This window comes from Orycteropus afer, unplaced genomic scaffold (genome assembly GCF_000298275.1).
Source record: "Orycteropus afer afer isolate SDZICR_OR568_19922 unplaced genomic scaffold, OryAfe1.0 scaffold00084, whole genome shotgun sequence".
NCBI classification, from domain to species: domain Eukaryota; kingdom Metazoa; phylum Chordata; class Mammalia; order Tubulidentata; family Orycteropodidae; genus Orycteropus; species Orycteropus afer.
This window is the reverse complement of record NW_006921671.1, coordinates 3,549,227-3,560,174: the sequence shown is the minus strand read 5'-3', so window position 1 is coordinate 3,560,174 and position 10,948 is coordinate 3,549,227.

Genomic DNA, 10,948 nt, shown 5'->3' with positions numbered 1-10,948 from the left:
ACAAGAATCTTTGCAGGTGTAACTAGGAATACCACCAAAGAGTGTTAACAATGGGAATTCAGCATTGAGATATTGTAAAATAAAGGAAGACACAGAGATCAGCTTAACAAGAATAAATTAATGATAAATATGGTGAAATGAATTAGAAAGGTGGTTTAGACTACAACATTAGGTAAGGTTTGAGATGCAGTCATTCAGTAGAAAAGTGCTACAGGAAACTTGGCCCCTTATTTTGAAGAATAACTGTCCAGTCCATGTGATTTGGTTAGCCAATTAATTTGGTATCTTTTTAATGAAGTGTGGATTTGTGTTTAAGAGCAATTTCTGGAGCTAGACTTTCTTGGTTCAAATCCTGGCTCTGTCCCTTAACGTGTGAGTAACCTCATAAAACAAAATCAAAGTAAACTTTCGGTATCTCAGTTTTTTATTTAAGAAATGGTTACAAGAAGAGTATGTGCCTCAAAGTATTGTTGTAATGATTAGAGGATTATTGTATTATAAATCTTTGATTAGTGTTTGACGTATATGCTCTATAAGTGTGATGGTTACTATTATTATTACTGCTGTTTTTACTAATGTTATTACCAAGAAGTTTATTCCACAAGGATTGAAGTTCTTAAGTAACATGAATACTGAAAAAAAATTTTTTCTCTAAGAAAGCTATTGCCTTTTATTTCTTCTTGTTTGGTTGTGGGTTGGAAGTTAGAAAGTATTGTGTTGCTTCTTAGAATGAGCAACAGAATAACTCAGGGAGCTTATTTAAAATGCACATTTTGGGGCTTCTCCTGAATTAAAATTTCTGTGAATATGGTCTCTAGAAGCCTATGTTTTAACTGAGGTGTTCAGAGTATTCTGAGGAACCCTAGAGTATGAAGACACCTGAATAAAGCAAGTGCAGCCTGCTTCAGCTTAATCACAGAATTCGCTTCCATTTGCAGAGCATTTATTCTATGTCAACCACTGAGAACTCTGGCTGTGACTTTATTAAATTGTCACAAGAGCCCTCTGAGCACAAGTTCTCTTATGATCTCAGTTTTTCAAATCAGGAACTGAAGCTTTCATGGGATAATTAATTTTTCCAAGCTCTGCAGCTAATGGGGGTCCAGTTAAGGGTGGAATTGTATCTGCTTGGCCAGAAGTCCACATTTCACATTCCTAAGAGCCAGAATCAACTCTGGCAACAGATTTTTTCTTTATCCACCCCCCCCCCCTTTTTTTAACCTGGCAACATCCCTTTGGAACAAATATTCCTCTTCTGCTGGAACTGTTCTGGGAAATTTGATCTAGAATGTTCATCTCCAAGTTAGTTAATGCTGACTGAGAAGCCCTTCCACATAAGTTGTTGTTAGTTGTCATTGAGTCAATTCCATATTCACAGTAACAGAAGGGTGCCGAGTAGAACTGGTTGACAGGGTTTTCAAGGCTGTGATCTTTCAGAAGCAGATCACCACAGCAGCCTCTGGGTAGATTTGAACCTTCAACCTTTTGGTTAGTAGTCTAGTGATATAGACAATGAGAAGATTTGACAGGGTCTATAAAGTTGGGCAGGGTAGGCGAAGATTAAACTGTGAGAAAAGTCTTCTTTGGGACCATGTAGTTAGTTATATAAGGAACTCTAGTGGGTAGCACCTAAGGCATTTAACTGCTAACCAAGGAAGTTGGCAGTTCAAACCCACCAGACACTCTGCAGAAGGAAAACTGGGCAATCTACTTTCGTAAAGATTCACCGTCTCAGAAAACCAAAGGGGTTGCTGTAGGTTGGAATCAACTCCACACAGTGAGGTTTTTTTTTTTTTTTTTTTTTTTTTTTGTGAGTTAGTTATATGTTTATTTCATTTTCTAACTGAAACTCTGCCTATCTTCCAGTAGATGACATCTTCTAAGTTCACACCACAATCCGAGACAGTAGAAAGCCCAACAATGCCTGAATAAAACCTGAATCCTTAATTCAGATAGAAACATATTTACAAAGAAAGGGTCAAGGCTATGTTCAAATGACTTTTATAGTCACATGAAAATGCCAGAAATCACTATTGCCAACTTGAAGTATACTTATACAACATAGGCCATGAACCAGGCTCTATGTTTTTCTACACAGAAATGGAACAATTAGTTGTACAAAGGCTACAAAGAACTGACAATCTATTAATAAATACCATAATTTCTATTATCCAGCCCCCACTATATGTCTGACACTATACCCAGTGATCCACATGTATTTTGTTACGTAATTTAAATGTTTTAAAATGCATCATGAGGCAGGCATTTTGCAGATGTGCTGAGACTCTGCAATGTTAAGTAATTTGCCTAAGCTATCAAGCTTTTCGGAGATGGAACTGAGATTTAAATCTTTTTATTACAACATAAGATCATCTGGTAGCAAAGTAAGGTACTCGCACAAATAATGCAAGCAATACAAGTCAGGCATCATTAAAAAAATGTAAACAAAAGTTGTTTAGAGGTTTCAAAGAAAAGCACAATTACAGCCATTTGGGAAAAAGGGTCATAATACATTGTGGAGGATGTAATGCTTGACCCAGGCCTTGAAGCACGGCTCAGCAACAGGAAACAGAGCTAAATGGATTCTAGGGGGCATAGGAAGGCACTGCAGACATGGTGGAGAGAATAAGCCAAAATATGGAAATGGGATGCCATGTTTGATAATATGCAATATTTCATTGCTATAAGAATAGAAAAACAGAACTGGACAATTTGGGATGAGAAACTTGAAAAGTAGTTAGGTTGAGGGTAAGGTGTTTGTACTGTTGTTTTTACCTGCCATGGAGTCAGTCCCTCACTCATGGTGACCCTACATTCTTTGGAAGTAAACACTACAATGAAATGCTGCCCAGTCCTTCACCATCTCCATGATTAGTCGCAGATCAGACTGTTGTGATCCATAGTTTCCACTGGCTAATTTTTGTATGTAGATCACCAGACTTTCCTCCTTGTCCATCTTAGTCTGGAAATTCTGCTGAAACTTGGTCAGCAGCATAGTAATATGCAAATTTCCATTGACAGACGGGTGGTGGCTGCACATGCAGTACATTGGCTGGGAGCTGAACCTGGTGGGAACTCTGGTGGCATAGTGCCTAAGGCAGTTGACTGCTAACCAGAAGGCTGGGGATTCAAACCCACCAGCCACTCCTCAGAAGGAAGGTTGGGCAATCTACTTCCATAGTGATACTGTCTTGGAAACCCAAGGAAGGGTTGCTATGAGTCAGTTCCAACTTTATGCCAATGTGTTTTTGTTTCTCCTGTAGAGAAGGTGAAAATCCTACCACTGAACCACTAATACCCTAAAGTGTTTGAAATTAATATGGCAAGCAATGGGCAAATGCTGATTTTAAAATGTGTGTTGTATGTGTATAAAATATCTTTTAAAATAAATTTTTATTGAGCATCTATTATGAACCACAGAGTCACTGTACCAAAAAGAATTGGTTGACAATCAACCTGACAATATATTAATAAATACCATAATTTCTATTATACAGCTCCTACTATGTGCATGATACTCTACCCAGGGATCCACTTGTATTTTGTTATGTAATTTAAATATTTAAAAATACATCATAAGGCAGGCATTTTGCAGATGTGCTGAGGCTCTGCAACATTAAGTAATTTGTCTAAGCTCTAAAGTGTTTCAGCAATGGAACTGAGATTTAAATTTGTTTTATTATAACATCAAGGGAGGTAGCATATGATCAAGAACTGATGGTATTGAAGGAAAAAGTCCAGGCTTCTCTGAAGGAATTTGCCAAAAACAAGGCTCTAGGAACTGGCAGATTATTCCTTGAGATGTTTCAACAAGTGGATGTAGCATTGGAGGCAATCACTCATTTATGCTAAGCTACCTGGCCAATTAACTGTAAGAGATTCATATCTATGCCTATTCCAACAGAAGTGAAAATTATATAATGTTGTTGTTGTTGTTGTTATGTGCTGTCGAGTCAGACCCGACTCATAGCGACCCCTTCTTGGGTTTCCAAGGCAGTATCACTACGGAAGTAGATTGCCCCATCTTCCTTCTGGGGAGTGGCTGGTGGGTTTGAACCACCAGCCTTCTGGTTAGCAGTCAAGTGCCTTAGCCACTATGCTACCAGAGCTCCCAATTATGTAATAACATCATTAATATTATATGCAAGTAAAAATTTGCTGAAGATAATTCAAAAAACATCTGCAGCAGTTTATTGACAAGGACCTGCCAGAAATTCAAGCTGGATTCAAAAGAGGATGTGGAATGAGGGATGTCATTGCTGAGGTTAGACAGATCTTAGCTGAAAGCAAAGAATGCCAGAAAAATCTTTACCTGCATTTTGTTGACTATGGAAAGGCATTCAATTGTGTGGATCATACTAAATTATGGATAATATTACGAAGAATGGGAATTCTCAAACACTTAATTGTGCTCATGAGGAACATGTATACAGATCAAGAGGGAGTCCTTTGAAGAACTAGGGGATATTGTATGGTTTAAAATCAGGAAAGGTACACATCAGGGTTATATCCTTTCTTCATAATTTTTCAATCTGTATGCTGAGCAAATAATATGAGAAGCTGGACTATATGAAGAACACAACATCAGGATTTGAGGAAGCTTCATTAACAGCCTGCATTGTGCAGATGACACAACCTTGCTTGCTGAAAGTGAAGATGACTTGAAGCACTAGTCCTGATGAAGATCAAAGAGTGTAGCCTTCAGTATGGATTACACTTCAATATAAAGAAAACAGAAATCCTCAAGAGTGGACCAATAAGCAACATCACAATAAATGCAGAAAAGATCGAAGTTGTCAGAGATTTCATATTACTGGGATCCATAATCAATGACCATGGAAACAGTAGTTAAGAAAGCAGATGATGTATTACATTGGGCAAATATGCTCCAAAAACCAAACCCAAACCAAACTCATTGCTGTTGAGGCTATCCAACTCATAGTGACTCATGCTTGGGCTTCTGAAGTGGTATCTTCATGGAAGTAGATTGCCCAATCTTCCTTCTGAGGAGTGGCTGGTGGTTCAAACCCACCAGCCACTCCTCAGAAGGAAGATTGGACCAGCCTTCTGGACAGCAGTCAAATGCCTTAGGCACTACACCACCAGAACTTGTTAAAGTATTAATGAACAAAAATGTCACTTTGAAGACTAAAGTAAGTCTGACCCAAGCCATGGTATTTTCAGTAACCTCATATGCATGTGAGAGCTGGAGAATGAATAAGGAAGACTGAAGAAAAATTGATGCAATTGTGTTGTGGTGTTGGAAAAGAATATTGAAATTTCCACCGACTGCCAGAAGAACAAATCTGTGTTGCATAAAGTACAGCCAGAATGCTCCAAAGAAGTGAGAATGGCTAGACTTCATCTCATCTCTGCTGATCATGTTGTCAGAAGGGACTATTGCCTGGAGAAGGATATCATGCTTGTTAAAGTAGAGGGTCAGTGCAAAAGGAGAAGACACTCAACAAGATGGATTGATCCAGTGGCTGTAATGATGGGCTCAAGCACAGTCATCGTTCTGAGGATGGTACAGGATTGAACAATGTTTCTTTCTATCATACTCAGGGTCTCTATGAGTTGGAGCCAAGTTGATGGCACCTAACAACAACAATTATGAACCAAAGAGTCCCTGGGGGGTGCTAATAGTTACATGATCATCTACCAACAAAAAGATTGGTGTTTTGAATCCTCCTAGAAGTGGATTTGAAGAAAGGCCTGGCAATCTAGCTATTGAAGCATTTTACTGGAAAGAATGGCTTCTCTTTTCATGGATGCTCCATAAGTGTTAACTAGATAAAAATGGAGTTTGTGTGGGTATTTATAAAACCATTGATTTCTAAAATCGCTGATCAAAGCCATTGAAAGTGCTTTGGAGCATAGTTCCAATCTGACACATCTGGGGTCTCCAGCCACAATTGGTTTAGTAGCTATTATGAATTAGGTAATATGCTAGGAACATCTAACATACTATCATCTCAGTTCTTTTCTAACCATGATTAGAAGCATGCTGTTAGAATATTACTCTATGGTAGCAAGCACAATGAATGGAGGCAGAGATTAGAGGAGGAGTCCTGATGAATAACACTAAATTCATATGATTTTTTTTCTTTTCAGGAGTGAAAGAAAAGGAGTTTTATTGAGTAATAGTAGCTGCAGTTGGTTAGCACATAACCAAGTGCTCCAAAGTATAGAAAATTAGAACAGTTTTTTTAATACAGGAGAAGTTTAGGGAAAGAGTAACCATTAATCATACATTAGTTACCATAATCATTAAACTAGAACCAAACCAAACTCACTGCTGTCAAGTTGGATCTGACTCACAGCAACCCCTCCTTGGCTTTCCGAGGCAGTATCACTATGAAAGTAGATTGCCCAATCTTCCTTCTGAGGAGTGGCTGGTGGATTGAACCACCAGCCTTCTGGTTAATGGTCAAATAAATGGTTTAGGCACTACGCCACCAGATCGCCCACCATAAGCACCAGTAGTTGGAAAATATGGCCTTGGTAATAGATATGACACATGATAGAATTTTGCAAGATCAATGACTTATTCATTACAAATACATTTTTCCAACAACATAAATGATGACTATACATGTGGACTTCATCAGATGGAGTACACAAGAATCAGATCAACTATATCTGTGGAAAGAAGAGATGGAGAAGCTCAATATCGTCAGCCAAAGCAATGCTAGGAGCTGACTGGAATAGACCATCAACTGCTCATATGCAAGTTCAAGTTGAAACTGAAGATAATTAAAAGAAGTTCACGAGAACCAAAATATGACCTTGATTATATCTACCCTGAATTTAGAGACCATCTAAAGAATATATTTGATGCATTGAACACCAGTGACCAAAAATGAGAAGAATTGTGGGTGGAGATAAAAAACCTCATTCATGAAGAAAGCAAAAGGTCATTAAAAGGACAGGAAAGGAAGAAAAAAACAAAATGGATGTCAGAAGAGACTCTGAAACTTGCCTTTGAAGAGAAAGTAGCTAACACAAATGGAAGAAATGACAAGATAAAAGAGCTGAATGGATTTCAAAGAGCAGCTTTAGAAGACAAAGTCAATTATTGTAATGAAATGTTCAAAGACCTGGAATTAGAAAAACAAAAGAAGAACATGCTTCACATTTCTCAAGCTGAAAAAACTGAAGAAAATATTCAAGCCTTGAGTTGCAATATTGAAAGATTCTATGGGCAAAATGTTGAATGATGCAGGAAACATCAAAAGAAGATGGAAGGAATACACAGAGTCACTGTACCAAAAAGAATTGGTTGATGATCATCCATTTCAGGAAGTGGTATATGATCAAGAACCAATGGTAATGAAGGAAGAAGTCAAAGCTTCACTGAAGGAATTGGTGAAGAACAAGGCTCCAGGTATTGACAGAATACCCATCGAGATGTTTCAACTAATGGATGCCATGCTGGAGGCACTCACTCATCTATGCCAAGAAATTTGGAAGACAGCTACCTGGCCAACTGACTGTAAGAGATCCATATTTGTACCCATTCCAAAGAAAGGTGATCCCACAGAATGTGGAAATTATCAAACAATATCATTAATATCACATGCAAGTAAAATCTTGCTGAAGATAATTCAAAAACCATTACAGCAGTATATTGGCAGAAAACTTCCAGAAATGGAAGCTGGATTCAGAAGAGGACCTGAGTTTATATGACCCAGATAATGTACATAGGAAACTATCACATAAGGGGGTTGTGCAGTTAGAAAAATGTATAAAATGTGTGTTATTTGCATAAAATAGAGTAGATTAACTGATCCATGACTTATGGTAACTGTTGTGACAATTGTTGTTAGGTGCTGTAAGCCAACTCCGACTCATAGTGACCCCATGTACAACAGAACGAAACACTGTCTGGTCCTGTGCTAGCCTCACAGTCCTTGCTAGACCTGAGCCCATTGTTGCAGCCTTTGTGTTATATGCATGTGTGTAATTTACATGGGCACATTATATGTGGAAAAAATTTGATATAGAAGTCCTAGAGCCAGCCTGTGCAAGCATTTTGCAAAAATGATTCTACTTATTATTCAAGGACAGGGACAATTTGTGCAAAAGCATTCTTTCTGAAACCAGTTTTACATCCTCCCCTTACTCCTTCAGAGACAGAGCAGGTTAACCCATTACTGTACATTTGGCCTGAATGTCTCATTTTTTTTAGGTCTGCTAGCAAAAACAATAAGGAGTTCTGGTGGTGTAGTGGGTAAGGCATTTGGCTGCTAACAAAAAGTTCAGTGCTTTGAACCCACCAGCCACTCCACAGAAGAAAGATGAGGTAGTCTACTTTCTATAAAGATTTACAGGCTTGGAAACCCAATGGGGTTGCTATGAGTTGGAATTGACTTGATGGCAGTGAGTTATGTTTTTTTTTTACCTGAGCAAAACAATAGGGGAGAGTGTGATGCCGTCGGCTGTGCAGTCCACACAGGAAGAGGAGAAGATTTAGAGGCAAGAGGATAAGTTAATTTTAGACATGTCAAGTTGGTGGTACCTATGAAACTCCAGAGAGTCGGTTGGATAAGTAAGGCTGAAGTTTTGGGGGAAATATATAGATAAAAATTAAAATCACTTGTGTGGATAAGTTTGGCCCAAGAAGAGTATAGAGAGTAAGGAAAAAAGAACAGGCCAGGACCTCGTGGAGAGCTAAGTAAGGGATGTACAGAGAAAAGAAACCCACAAAGGGGTCTGAGAAGGAACAGCTAGAGAGGTAGGAGGAAAGCCAAGAGAGTATAATATATACACCAGCACTACATTTTGTTACTGTTGCACCAGAACTGGGAAAGAATCAGATACAATGAATGAGGGGTCAAAAGAATGAGGATTAAGATTGGGCAATTCAGAGGAATTTGGAGGAGATTTGTTCTGGCTGGTGAATAAAGCATAGGTGGGGAGCTGAAGGCTAGCATTTTCTGTCCAGGCATATGAGAGCAGCCAGAGTCCAGGTGAGCAAACCTGCTTAGTACTGGGCCTCAGCCTAGAATGAAAAACTGGTTCCCAGGAAGAGATTCATGTCCCTCTCACTGATGTTATGGTTAAGAGACACATATCCCCTTTACCTGGCTTCATGGGACTGAACTGTTGAGCCTTCCCTTTCCTGGAAGGAAAAGCAGATCCATCAGTTACCTACATCCTTTCCTAATATTCTCTTCTGCTCCTGCCTTTGCTTACATAGTTCCCTGCACCAAAAATAAATACAAAAATTCTACATGTCCTTCACTTCTTAGGATGTACTGAGCAGTGTGTTAATTCACTTGATTTTGTCAAAGTACCAAGTGTAGTGCTATTCCTCCTACATTTCACTGAGCTCCTAAAGTGCACCTCCTGTCTTGCTTCAAGTTCTTGCTAATGAGTAAGCTAATCATTAAATAGAGCTTTAAAATCATCACTGTCCTCATCTAAAGATCAGGAAAATCTACACAGCTTTTCAGTGTTCCTTTCTTAGATTCCACACAAAGGCTTTACAAGAGATACTAATGTCTATGCAGATTTATTTCACTCAGTGGGAACCTGTGAATTTTCCCTGCTTGTCCTGAGACAAAGTTTACTCAGCTAAATTATCACAGGCATCTTAGGAGATATTGTATTTGTTCATAGTCACATCACCGTTAGCTTCTTACAAAGGCAGAGATTCATAGTAGAGTTATTTTTTTCTTAGGGAAAAATGTGTTTAATTATAGTGGTTGCCTATCCCCCTAGAAAAACAACATGTTGCCTTAAACTTTTAGTGGCATTCAAAATAATTTGAGAGGGATGATGCTGACAGTGATATTACTTTCATACATCTTTGTTTTCCCAAGAGGATTATAAAATGATTTTAAACTACCAAAGAGTGCATACAAATATGTAATTCAAATTCTCTTTGTATGGTTTTATAAATATCCACACAAATAAGAGCTCTGGTAGTGTAGTGCCTAAGGCACTTGATTGCTAACCAGAAGGCTGGTGGTTCAAACCCACCAGCCACTCCTTGGAAGGAAGATGGGACAATCTACTTCTGCAGTGATACTGCCTCAGACACCCAAGAAGGGGTCGCTATGAGTCGGGTCTGACTCGACAGCACATAACAACAACTAGCTAACACTTAAAAGGGAGCTCTGGTGGCCTAGTGCCTAAGGCATTTGACTGCTAACGAGAGGCTGGCAGTTCAAACCCACCAGCCACTCCTTGGAAGGGAGATTGGGTCTCTGTGAAAAGAGAACCTTCTTTCCATTAAAATGCATCAAGAAAAATCCTACTGTAAGTGACAGAATTACAATTGCCTAAAATCTCTAGAGAGCCCACCTCATTGGGCATTCTCTTATGCATTCATTATATGAGTGAGATGATTTTATTCTAAGAGGATTTTCCTTTGCCTGACTTATACAGTGGTTCTGGAACAGTCTCAAACATTTATTCTCTACCTGTGTGAATTCTTGTTGTATATGGATGTGGCAGTTAAATTTGTATGTCAACTTGGCTGGGTCTGGTTGAATGGCTGGGCAGCTGGTGGTAGTTATTCCCCATGATGACAATGGCAATCAGCTCCATGGTGGGATCTAGCACAAGCAGCTGAGTAGCTGCCTTTGGGATGTGGTCTGCTACCTGTATACAAGGAGAAGACTTGGGGATAGACGCTAGCTTATGGCATATTTGGACCCTGCATGTAGCTGCGTCATTGTTCAGCAGCCTGCCATGCTCTTCCAACCTTGGGATTTACAATAGAATTGAATTAATGGCCTGCTGTGTGGTTTGGTAACATCAAAACTGTGCCATTTTATTTGTCAACCTTGGGCTTGTTAGCCTCAGCATCCAGTAGCTGTCTGAGTGAAGAGATCCCTCTAGCTTCAGTAGGCCAGGAGCAAGAGGCAGAGCTGAAGTTCAAGGTTGAGGGGCTTTCACCCAGTCCCTGGAGCCTGGCACTTTTTTTTTTTTTTTTTTT